This window comes from Calliopsis andreniformis, unplaced genomic scaffold, assembly GCF_051401765.1.
Source record: "Calliopsis andreniformis isolate RMS-2024a unplaced genomic scaffold, iyCalAndr_principal scaffold0014, whole genome shotgun sequence".
Classification (NCBI taxonomy): Eukaryota; Metazoa; Arthropoda; class Insecta; order Hymenoptera; family Andrenidae; genus Calliopsis; species Calliopsis andreniformis.
Genome location: NW_027480427.1, coordinates 13,128,510 through 13,142,617, shown reverse-complemented (window position 1 = coordinate 13,142,617; position 14,108 = coordinate 13,128,510).

Here is a 14,108-nt window from a genome sequence, read left to right as displayed (position 1 = left end):
CTCCACCACATCTAATAGTTACGGCCTTAGAAGACAACGCCAGAGGCATAAAATACAATATAAATACAACAGCTTTTCCATCGTATAAAACGAATAATTCCAACCAGTATGAAACTTATGGTCATTTCTACATTCCGAGCAGCCTAGGCTTCACCCTAGGGCGCTGCTCCAACAGATTGAATAGTTAGGGCCTTAGAAGTCAACGCCCGAAGCATAAAATGCAATAAACATACAACAGTGTTTCCATCATATAACAGGAATAATTGCAACCAGATTGAAAGTGACGACCAATTCTACGTTCCGGGCAACCTAGGCTTCACTCTAGGGCGTTGCTCCACCAGATCGAATAGTTAGTGCCTTAGAAGTCAACGCCAGAAGCATAAAATGCAATAAAAATACAACAGTTTTTCCAATGTATAACAGGATTAATTGCAACCAGTTTGAAAGTGATGGTCATTTCTCCTTTCCGGGCAACCTAGGCTTCACTCTAGGGCGTTGCTCCACTAGATCGAACAGCTAGGGCCTTAGAAGTCAACGCCAGAAGCATAAAATACAATATAAATACAACAGTTTTTCCATCGTATAAAACGAATAATTGCAACCAGTATGAAACTGATGGTCATTTCTACTTTCCGAGCAACCTAGGCTTCACCCTAGGGCGTTCCTCCAACAGATTGAATAGTTAGGGCCTTAGAAGTCAACGCCCGATCCATAAAATGCAAAAAAAATACAACAGTGTTTCCATCATATAACAGTAATAATTGCAACCAGTTTGAAAGTGATGGCCAATTCTACGTTCCGGGCAACCTAGGTTTCACTCCAGGGCGTTGCTCCACCAGACCGAATAGTTACGGCCTAAGAAGTCAACGCCAGAAGCATAAAATACGATATAAATACAACAGATTTCCATCGTATAAAACGAATAATTGCAACCAGTGTGAAAGTAATGGTCATTTCTACGTTCCGAGCACCCTAGGCGTCTCTCTAGGGCGTTGCTCCACCACATCTAATAGCTACGGCCTTAGAAGTCAACGCCAGAGGCATTAAATACAATATAAATACAACAGCTTTTCCATCGTATAAAACGAATAATAGCAACCAGTGTGAAAGTTATGGTCATTTCTACATTCCGAGCAACCTAGGCTTCATTCTAGGGCGTTGCTCCACCAGATCGAATAGTTAGGTCCTTAGAAGTAAACGCCAGAAGCATAAAATACGATATAAATACAACAGCTTTTCCATCGTATAAAAGGAATAATTGCAAACAGAGTGAAAGTAATGGTCATTTCTACGTTCCGGGCAAGCTAGGCTTCACCCTAGGCCGTTGTTCCACCAGATCGAATAGTTAGGGCCTAAGAAGTGAACGCCAGAAGCATAAAATGCAATAAAAATACAACAGTTTTTCCAATGTATAACAGGATTAATTGCAACCAGTTTGAAAGTGATGGTCATTTCTCCTTTCCGGGCAACCTAGGCTTCACTCTAGGGCGTTGCTCCACTAGATCGAATAGCTAGGGCCTTAGAAGTCAACGCCAGAAGCATAAAATGCAATATAAATACAACAGTTTTTCCATCGTATAAAACGAATAATTGCAACCAGCGTGAAACTGATGGTCATTTCTACTTTTCGAGCAACCTAGGTTTCACCCTAGGGCGTTGCTCCAACAGATTGAATAGTTGGGGCCTTAGAAGTCAACGCCAGAAGCATAAAATACAATATAAATACAACAGTTTTTCCATCGTATAAAACGAATAATTGCAACCAGCATGAAACTTATGCTCATTTCTACTTTCCGAGCAACCTAGGCTTCACCCTAGGGCGTTGCTCCAACGGATTGAACAGTTAGGGCCTTAGATGTCAACGCCCGAACCATAAAATGCAAAAAAAATACAACAGTGTTTCCATCATATAACAGGAATAATTGCAACCAGTTTGAAAGTGATGGCGAATTCTACGTTCCGGGCAACCTAGGCTTCACTCCAGGGCGTTGCTCCACCAGACCGAATAGTTACGGCATTAGAAGTCAACGCCAGAAGCATAAAATACAATATAAATAGAACAGTTTTTCCATCGTATAAAACGAATAATTGCAACCAGTATGAAACTTATGGTCGGTTCTACTTTCCGAGCAATCTAGGCTTCACCCTAGGGCGTTGCTCCAACGGATTGAATAGTTAGGGCCTTAGAAGTCAACGCCCGAACCATAACATGCAAAAAAAATACAACAGTGTTTCCATCATATAACAGGAATAATTGCAACCTGTTTGAAAGTGATGGCCAATTCTACGTTCCGGGCAACCTAGGTTTCATTCCAGGGCGTTGCTCCACCAGACCGAATAGTTACGGCCTAAGAAGTCAACGCCAGAAGCATAAAATACGATATAAATACAACAGCTTTTCCATCGTATAAAACGAATAATTGCAACCAGTATGAAACTTATGGTCATTTCTGCTTTCCGAGGAAGCTAGGCTTCACCCTAGGGCGCTGCTCCACCAGATCGAATAGTTAGTGCCTTAGAAGTCAACGCCCGAAGCATAAAATGCAATAAACATACAACAGTGTTTCCATCATATAACAGGAATAATTGCAACCAGTTTGAAAGTGACGACCAATTCTACGTTCCGGGGAACCTAGGCTTCACTCTAGGGCGTTGCTCCACCAGATCGAATAGTTAGTGCCTTAGAAGTCAACGCCAGAAGCATAAAATACAATATAAATACAACAGTTTTTCCATCGTATAAAACGAATAATTGCAACCAGTTTGAAAGTGATGGCCAATTCTACCTTCCGGGCAACCTAGGCTTCACTCTAGGGCGTTGCTCCACCAGTTCGAATAGTTAGTGCCTTAGAAGTCAACGCCAGAAGCATAAAATACAATATAAATACAACAGTGCTTCCATCGTATAAAACGAATAATTGCAACCAGTATGAAACTTATGGTCATTTCTACTTTCCGAGCAACCTAGGCTTCACCCTAGTGCGTTGCTCCAACGGATTGAATAGTTAGGGCCTTAGAAGTCAACGCCCGAACCATAAACTGCAAAAAAAATACAACAGTGTTTCCATCATATAACAGCAATAATTGCAACCAGTTTGAAAGTGATGGCCAATTCTACGTTCCGGGCAACCTAGGTTTCACACCAGGGCGTTGCTCCACCAGACTGAATAGTTACGGCCGAAGAAGTCAACGCCAGAAGCATAAAATACGATATAAATACAACAGCTTTTCCATCGTATAAAACGAATAATTGCAACCAGTGTGAAAGTAATGGTCATTTCTACGTTCCGAGCACCGTAGTCGTCTCTCTAGGGCGTTGCTCCACCACATCTAATAGTTACGGCCTTAGAAGACAACGCCAGAGGCATAAAATACAATATAAATACAACAGCTTTTCCATCGTATAAAACGAATAATTCCAACCAGTATGAAACTTATGGTCATTTCTACATTCCGAGCAGCCTAGGCTTCACCCTAGGGCGCTGCTCCAACAGATTGAATAGTTAGGGCCTTAGAAGTCAACGCCCGAAGCATAAAATGCAATAAACATACAACAGTGTTTCCATCATATAACAGGAATAATTGCAACCAGATTGAAAGTGACGACCAATTCTACGTTCCGGGCAACCTAGGCTTCACTCTAGGGCGTTGCTCCACCAGATCGAATAGTTAGCGCCTTAGAAGTCAACGCCAGAAGCATAAAATACAATATAAATACAACAGCTTTTCCATCGTATAAAACGAATAATTGCAACCAGTATGAAACTTATGGTCATTTCTACTTTCCGAGCAAGCTAGGCTTCACCCAAGGGCGTTGCTCCAACAGATTGAATAGTTAGGACCTTAGAAGTGATCGCCCAAACCATAAAATGCAATAAAAATACAACAGTATTTCCATCACATAGCAGGAATAATTGCAACCAGTTTGAAAGTGTTGACCAATTCTACGTTCCGGACAACCTAGGCTTCACTCTAGGGCGTTGCTCCACCAGATCGTATAGTTAGTGCCTTAGAAGTCAACGCCAGAAGCATAAAATAGAATATAAATACAACAGTTTTACCATCGCATAAAACGAATAATTGCTACCAGTATGAAACTGATGGTCATTTCTACTTTCCGAGCAAGCTAGGCTTCACCCTAGGGCGTTGCTCCAACAGATTGAATAGTTAGGACCTTAGAAGTCAACGCCCGAACCATAAAATGCAAAAAAAATACAACAGTGTTTCCATCATATAACAGGAATAATTGCAACCAGTTTGAAAGTGATAGCCAATTCTACGTTCCGGGCAACCTAGGCTTCTCTCTAGGGCGTTGCTCCACCAGATCGAATAGATAGTGCCTTAGAAGTCAACGCCAGCAGCATAAAATTCAATATAAATACGACAGTTTTTCCATCGTATAAAACGAATAATTGCAACCAGTATGAAACTGATGGTCATTTCTACTTTCCGAGGAACCCAGGCTTCACCCTAGGGCGTTGCTCCACCAGATCGAATAGCCAGGTCCTTAGAAGTAAACGCCAGAGGCATAAAATACGATATAAATACAACAGCTTTTCCATCGTATAAAACGAATAATTGCAACCAGTGTGAAAGTAATGGTCATTTCTACGTTCCGAGCACCGTAGTCGTCTCTCTAGGGCGTTGCTCCACCACATCTAATAGCTACGGCCTTAGAAGACAACGCCAGAGGCATAAAATACAATATAAATACAACAGCTTTTCCATCGTATAAAACGAATAATTCCAACCAGTATGAAACTTATGGTCATTTCTACATTCCGAGCAGCCTAGGATCCACTCTAGGGCGTTGCTCCACCAGATCGAATAGCTAGGTCCTTAGAAGTAAACGCCAGAGGCATAAAATACGATATAAATACAACAGCTTTTCCATCGTATAAAACGGATAATTTCAACCAGTATGAAACTTATGGTCACTTCTACTTTCCGAGCAACCTAGGCTTCACCCTAGGGCGTTGCTCCCACAGATTGAATACTTAGGGCCTTAGAAGTCTACGCCCGAACCATAAAATGCAAAAAAAATACAACAGTGTTTCTATCATATAACAGGAATAATTGCGACCAGTTTGAAAGTGATGGACAATTCTACGTTCCGGGCAACCTAGACTTCACTCTAGGGCGTTGCTCCACCAGATCGAATAGTTAGTGCCTTAGAAGTCAACGCCAGAAGCGTAAAATACGATATAAATACAACAGCGTTTGCATCGTATAAAACGAATAATTGCAACCAGTGTGAAAGTTATGGTCATTTCTACATTCCGAGCAGCCTAGGATCCACTCTAGGGCGTTGCTCCACCAGATCGAATAGCTAGGTCCTTAGAAGTAAACGCCAGAAGCATAAAATACGATATAAATACAACAGCGTTTGCATCGTATAAAACGAATAATTGCAACCAGTGTGAAAGTTAAGGTCATTTCTACATTCCGAGCAACCTAGGATCCACTCTAGGGCGTTGCTCCACCAGATCGAATAGTTAGGTCCTTAGAAGTAAACGCCAGAAGCATAAAATACGATATAAATACAACAGCGTTTCCATCGTATAAAACGAATAATTGCAACCAGTGTGAAAGTTATGGTCATTTCTACATTCCGAGCAACCTAGGATCCACTCTAGGGCGTAGCTCCACCAGATCGAATAGTTAGGTCCTTAGAAGTAAACGCCAGAGGCATAAAATACGATATAAATACAACAGCGTTTGCATCGTATAAAACGAATAATTGCAACCAGTGTGAAAGTTATGGTCATTTATACATTCCGAGCAACCTAGGATTCACTCTGGACCGTTGCTCCACAAGATCGAATAGTTAGGTCCTTAGAAGTAAACGCCAGAAGCATAAAATACGATATAAATACAACAGCTTTTCCTTCGTATAAAAGGAATAATTGCAAACAGTGTGAAGGTAATAGTCATTTCTACGTTCCGGGCAAGCTAGGCTTCACCCTAGGCCGTTGTTCCACCAGATCGAATAGTTAGGGCCTAAGAAGTGAACGCCAGAAGCATAAAATGCAATAAAAATACAACAGTTTTTCCAATGTATAACAGGATTAATTGCAACCAGTTTGAAAGTGATGGTCATTTCTCCTTTCCGGGCAACCCAGGCTTCACTCTAGGTCGTTGCTCCTCTAGATCGAATAGCTAGGGCCTTAGAAGTCAACGCCAGAAGCATAAAATACGATATAAATACAACAGCGTTTCCATCGTATAAAACGAATAATTGCAACCAGTGTGAAAGTTATGGTCATTTCTACATTCCGAGCAACCTAGGATCCACTCTAGGGCGTTGCTCCACTAGATCGAATAGCTAGGGCCATAGAAGTCAACGCCAGAAGCATAAAATACAATATAAATGCAACAGTTTTTCCAGCGTATAAAACGAATAATTGCAACCAGTTTGAAAGTGATGGCCAATTCTACCTTCCGGGCAACCTAGGCTTCACTCTAGGGCGTTGCTCCACCAGTTCGAATAGTTAGTGCCTTAGAAGTCAACGCCAGAAGCATAAAATACAATATAAATACAACAGTTCTTCCATCGTATAAAACGAATAATTGCAACCACTATGAAACTTATGGTCATTTCTACTTTCCGGGCAACCTAGGCTTCACCATAGGGCGATGCTCCAACAGATTGAATAGTTAGGGCCTTAGAAGTCAATGCCCGAAGCATAAAATACAATATAAATACAACAGTGTTTCCATCATATAACAGGAATAATTGCAACCTGTTTGAAAGTGATGGCCAATTCTACGTTCCGGGCAACCTAGGTTTCATTCCAGGGCGTTGCTCCACCAGACCGAATAGTTACGGCCTAAGAAGTCAACGCCAGAAGCATAAAATACGATATAAATACAACAGCGTTTGCATCGTATAAAACGAATAATTGCAACCAGTGTGAAAGTTATGGTCATTTCTACATTCCGAGCAGCCTAGGATCCACTCTAGGGCGTTGCTCCACCAGATCGAATAGCTAGGTCCTTAGAAGTAAACGCCAGAAGCATAAAATACGATATAAATACAACAGCGTTTGCATCGTATAAAACGAATAATTGCAACCAGTGTGAAAGTTATGGTCATTTCTACATTCCGAGCAACCTAGGATCCACTCTAGGGCGTTGCTCCAACAGATCGAATAGCTAGGTCCTTAGAAGTAAACGCCAGAGGCATAAAATACGATATAAATACAACAGCTTTTCCATCGTATAAAACGGATAATTGCAACCAGTATGAAACTTATGGTCACTTCTACTTTCCGAGCAACCTAGGCTTCACCCTAGGGCGTTGCTCCCACAGATTGAATAGTTAGGGCCTTAGAAGTCTACGCCCGAACCATAAAATGCAAAAAAAATACAACAGTGTTTCTATCATATAACAGGAATAATTGCGACCAGTTTGAAAGTGATGGACAATTCTACGTTCCGGGCAACCTAGACTTCACTCTAGGGCGTTGCTCCACCAGATCGAATAGTTAGTGCCTTAGAAGTCAACGCCAGAAGCGTAAAATACGACATAAATACAACAGCGTTTGCATCGTATAAAACGAATAATTGCAACCAGTGTGAAAGTTATGGTCATTTCTACATTCCGAGCAGCCTAGGATACACTCTAGGGCGTTGCTCCACCAGATCGAATAGTTAGGTCCTTAGAAGTAAACGCCAGAGGCATAAAATACGATATAAATACAACAGCGTTTGCATCGTATAAAACGAATAATTGCAACCAGTGTGAAAGTTATGGTCATTTATACATTCCGAGCAACCTAGGATTCACTCTAGACCGTTGCTCCACAAGATCGAATAGTTAGGTCCTTAGAAGTAAACGCCAGAAGCATAAAATACGATATAAATACAACAGCTTTTCCATCGTATAAAAGGAATAATTGCAAACAGTGTGAAGGTAATAGTCATTTCTGCGTTCCGGGCAAGCTAGGCTTCACCCTAGGCCGTTGTTCCACCAGATCGAATAGTTAGGGCCTAAGAAGTGAACGCCAGAAGCATAAAATGCAATAAAAATACAACAGTTTTTCCAATGTATAACAGGATTAATTGCAACCAGTTTGAAAGTGATGGTCATTTCTCCTTTCCGGGCAACCCAGGCTTCACTCTAGGTCGTTGCTCCTCTAGATCGAATAGCTAGGGCCTTAGAAGTCAACGCCAGAAGCATAAAATACAATATAAATACAACAGTTTTTCCATCGTATAAAACGAATAATTGCAACCAGCGTGAAACTGATGGTCATTTCTACTTTTCGAGCAACCTATGCTTCACCCTAGGGCGTTGCTCCAACAGATTGAATAGTTGGGGCCTTAGAAGTCAACGCCCGAAGCATAAAATGCAATATAAATACAACAGTTCTTCCATCGTATAAAACGAATAATTGCAACCACTATGAAACTTATGGTCATTTCTACTTTCCGAGCAACCTAGGCTTCACCCTAGTGCGTTGCTCCAACGGATTGAATAGTTAGGGCCTTAGAAGTCAACGCCCGAACCATAAAATGCAAAAAAAATACAACAGTGTTTCCATCATATAACAGCAATAATTGCAACCAGTTTGAAAGTGATGGCCAATTCTACGTTCCGGGCAACCTAGGTTTCACACCAGGGCGTTGCTCCACCAGACCGAATAGTTACGGCCGAAGAAGTCAACGCCAGAAGCATAAAATACGATATAAATACAACAGATTTTCCATCGCATAAAACGAATAATTGCAACCAGTGTGAAACTAATGGTCATTTCTACGTTCCGAGCACCGTAGTCGTCTCTCTAGGGCGTTGCTCCACCACATCTAATAGCTACGGCCTTAGAAGACAACGCCAGAGGCATAAAATACAATATAAATACAACAGCTTTTCCATCGTATAAAACGAATAATTCCACCCAGTATGAAACTTATGGTCATTTCTACATTCCGAGCAGCCTAGGATCCACTCTAGGGCGTTGCTCCACCAGATCGAATAGCTAGGTCCTTAGAAGTAAACGCCAGAGGCATAAAATACGATATAAATACAACAGCTTTTCCATCGTATAAAACGGATAATTGCAACCAGTATGAAACTTATGGTCACTTCTACTTTCCGAGCAACCTAGGCTTCACCCTAGGGCGTTGCTCCCACAGATTGAATAGTTAGGGCCTTAGAAGTCTACGCCCGAACCATAAAATGCAAAAAAAATACAACAGTGTTTCTATCATATAACAGGAATAATTGCGACCAGTTTGAAAGTGATGGACAATTCTACGTTCCGGGCAACCTAGACTTCACTCTAGGGCGTTGCTCCACCAGATCGAATAGTTAGTGCCTTAGAAGTAAACGCCAGAAGCATAAAATACGATATAAATACAACAGCGTTTCCATCGTATAAAACGAATAATTGCAACCAGTGTGAAAGTTATGGTCATTTCTACATTCCGAGCAACCTAGGATCCACTCTAGGGCGTAGCTCCACCAGATCGAATAGTTAGGTCCTTAGAAGTAAACGCCAGAGGCATAAAATACGATATAAATACAACAGCGTTTGCATCGTATAAAACGAATAATTGCAACCAGTGTGAAAGTTATGGTCATTTATACATTCCGAGCAACCTAGGATTCACTCTAGACCGTTGCTCCACAAGATCGAATAGTTAGGTCCTTAGAAGTAAACGCCAGAAGCATAAAATACGATATAAATACAACAGCTTTTCCATCGTATAAAAGGAATAATTGCAAACAGTGTGAAGGTAATAGTCATTTCTACGTTCCGGGCAAGCTAGGCTTCACCCTAGGCCGTTGTTCCACCAGATCGAATAGTTAGGGCCTAAGAAGTGAACGCCAGAAGCATAAAATGCAATAAAAATACAACAGTTTTTCCAATGTATAACAGGATTAATTGCAACCAGTTTGAAAGTGATGGTCATTTCTCCTTTCCGGGCAACCCAGGCTTCACTCTAGGGCGTTGCTCCTCTAGATCGAATAGCTAGGGCCTTAGAAGTCAACGCCAGAAGCATAAAATACAATATAAATACAACAGTTTTTCCATCGTATAAAACGAATAATTGCAACCAGCGTGAAACTGATGGTCATTTCTACTTTTCGAGCAACCTATGCTTCACCCTAGGGCGTTGCTCCAACAGATTGAATAGTTGGGGCCTTAGAAGTCAACGCCCGAAGCAAAAAATGCAATATAAATACAACAGTTCTTCCATCGTATAAAACGAATAATTGCAACCACTATGAAACTTATGGTCATTTCTACTTTCCGAGCAACCTAGGCTTCACCCTAGTGCGTTGCTCCAACGGATTGAATAGTTAGGGCCTTAGAAGTCAACGCCCGAACCATAAAATGCAAAAAAAATACAACAGTGTTTCCATCATATAACAGCAATAATTGCAACCAGTTTGAAAGTGATGGCCAATTCTACGTTCCGGGCAACCTAGGTTTCACACCAGGGCGTTGCTCCACCAGACCGAATAGTTACGGCCGAAGATGTCAACGCCAGAAGCATAAAATACGATATAAATACAACAGATTTTCCATCGCATAAAACGAATAATTGCAACCAGTGTGAAACTAATGGTCATTTCTACGTTCCGAGCACCGTAGTCGTCTCTCTAGGGCGTTGCTCCACCACATCTAATAGCTACGGCCTTAGAAGACAACGCCAGAGGCATAAAATACAATATAAATACAACAGCTTTTCCATCGTATAAAACGAATAATTCCACCCAGTATGAAACTTATGGTCATTTCTACATTCCGAGCAGCCTAGGATCCACTCTAGGGCGTTGCTCCACCAGATCGAATAGCTAGGTCCTTAGAAGTAAACGCCAGAGGCATAAAATACGATATAAATACAACAGCTTTTCCATCGTATAAAACGGATAATTGCAACCAGTATGAAACTTATGGTCACTTCTACTTTCCGAGCAACCTAGGCTTCACCCTAGGGCGTTGCTCCCACAGATTGAATAGTTAGGGCCTTAGAAGTCTACGCCCGAACCATAAAATGCAAAAAAAATACAACAGTGTTTCTATCATATAACAGGAATAATTGCGACCAGTTTGAAAGTGATGGACAATTCTACGTTCCGGGCAACCTAGACTTCACTCTAGGGCGTTGCTCCACCAGATCGAATAGTTAGTGCCTTAGAAGTCAACGCCAGAAGCGTAAAATACGATATAAATACAACAGCGTTTGCATCGTATAAAACGAATAATTGCAACCAGTGTGAAAGTTATGGTCATTTCTACATTCCGAGCAGCCTAGGATACACTCTAGGGCGTTGCTCCACCAGATCGAATAGCTAGGTCCTTAGAAGTAAACGCCAGAAGCATAAAATACGATATAAATACAACAGCGTTTGCATCGTATAAAACGAATAATTGCAACCAGTGTGAAAGTTATGGTCATTTCTACATTCCGAGCAACCTAGGATCCACTCTAGGGCGTTGCTCCACCAGATCGAATAGTTAGGTCCTTAGAAGTAAACGCCAGAAGCATAAAATACGATATAAATACAACAGCGTTTCCATCGTATAAAACGAATAATTGCAACCAGTGTGAAAGTTATGGTCATTTCTACATTCCGAGCAACCTAGGATCCACTCTAGGGCGTAGCTCCACCAGATCGAATAGTTAGGGCCTAAGAAGTGAATGCCAGAAGCATAAAATGCAATAAAAATACAACAGTTTTTCCAATGTATAACAGGATTAATTGCAACCAGTTTGAAAGTGATGGTCATTTCTCCTTTCCGGGCAACCCAGGCTTCACTCTAGGGCGTTGCTCCTCTAGATCGAATAGCTAGGGCCTTAGAAGTCAACGCCAGAAGCATAAAATACAATATAAATACAACAGCGTTTCCATCGTATAAAACGAATAATTGCAACCAGTATGAAACTTATGGTCGGTTCTACTTTCCGAGCAATCTAGGCTTCACCCTAGGGCGTTGCTCCAACGGATAGAATAGTTAGGGCCTTAGAAGTCAACGCCCGAACAATAAAATACAAAAAAAATACAACAGTGTTTCCATCATATAACAGGAATAATTGCAACCTGTTTGAAAGTGATGGCCAATTCTACGTTCCGGGCAACCTAGGTTTCATTCCAGGGCGTTGCTCCACCAGACCGAATAGCTACGGCCTAAGAAGTCAACGCCAGAAGCATAAAATACGATATAAATACAACAGCTTTTCCATCGTATAAAACGAATAATTGCAACCAGTGTGAAAGTTATGGTCATTTCAACATTCCGAGCAACCTAGGCTTCACTCTAGGGCGTTGCTCCACCAGATCGAATAGTCAAGTCCTTAGAAGTAAACGCCAGAAGCATAAAATACGATATAAATACAACAGCGTTTCCATCGTATAAAACGAATAATTGCAACCAGTGTGAAAGTTATGGTCATTTCTGCATTCCGAGCAACCTAGGATTCACTCTAGGGCGTTGCTCCACCAGATCGAATAGTTAGGTCCTTAGAAGTAAACGCCAGAAGCATAAAATACGGTATAAATACAACAGCTTTTCCATCGTATAAAAGGAATAATTGCAAACAGTGTGAAAGTAATGGTCATTTCTACGTTCCGGGCAAGCTAGGCTTCACCCTAGGCCGTTGTGCCACCAGATCGAATAGTTAGGGCCTAAGAAGTGAACGCCAGAAGCATAAAATACAATATAAATACAACAGTTTTTCCATCGTATAAAACGAATAATTGCAACCAGTATGAAACTGATGGTCCTTTCTACTTTCCGAGCAAGCTAGGCTTCACCCTAGGGCGTTGCTCCAACAGATTGAATAGTTAGGACCTTAGAAGTGAACGCCCGAGCCATAAATTGAAAAAAAAATACAACAGTGTTTCCATCATATAACAGGAATAATTGCAACCAGTTTGAAAGTGATAGCCAATTCAACGTTCCGGGCAACCTAGGCTTCTCTCTAGGGTGTTGCTCCACCAGATCGAATAGTTAGGTCCTTAGAAGTAAACGCCAGAAGCATAAAATACGATATAAATACAACAGCGTTTGCATCGTATAAAACGAATAATTGCAACCAGTGTGAAAGTTATGGTCATTTCTACATTCCGAGCAACCTAGGATCCACTCTAGGGCGTTGCTCCACCAGATCGAATAGTTAGGTCCTTAGAAGTAAACGCCAGAAGCATAAAATACGATATAAATACAACAGCGTTTCCATCGTATAAAACGAATAATTGCAACCAGTGTGAAAGTTATGGTCATTTCTACATTCCGAGCAACCTAGGATCCACTCTAGGGCGTAGCTCCACCAGATCGAATAGTTAGGTCCTTAGAAGTAAACGCCAGAGGCATAAAATACGATATAAATACAACAGCGTTTGCATCGTATAAAACGAATAATTGCAACCAGTGTGAAAGTTATGGTCATTCCTACATTCCGAGCAACCTAGGATTCACTCTAGACCGTTGCTCCACAAGATCGAATAGTTAGGTCCTTAGAAGTAAACGCCAAAAGCATAAAATACGATATAAATACAACAGTTTTTCCATCGTATAAAAGGAATAATTGCAAACAGTGTGAAAGTAATGGTCATTTCTACTTTTCGAGCAACCTAGGCTTCACCCTAGGGCGTTGCTCCAACAGATTGAATAGTTGGGGCCTTAGAAGTCAACGCCCGAAGCATAAAATGCAATAAAAATACAACAGTGTTTCCATCGTATAAAACGAATAATTGAAACCAGTACGTAACTTATTGTCATTTCTACTTTCCGAGCAACGTAGGCTTCACCCTAGTGCGTGGCTCCAACGGATTGAATAGTTAGGGCCTTAGAAGTCAACGCCCGAACCATAAAATGCAAAAAAAATACAACAGTGTTTCCATCATATAACAGCAATAATTGCAACCAGTTTGAAAGTGATGGCCAATTCTACGTTCCGGGCAACCTAGGTTTCACACCAGGGCGTTGCTCCACCAGACCGAATAGTTACGGCCGAAGAAGTCAACGCCAGAAGCATAAAATACGATATAAATACAACAGCTTTTCCATCGTATAAAACGAATAATTGCAACCAGTGTGAAAGTAATGGTCATTTCTACGTTCCGAGCACCGTAGTCGTCTCTCTAGGGCGTT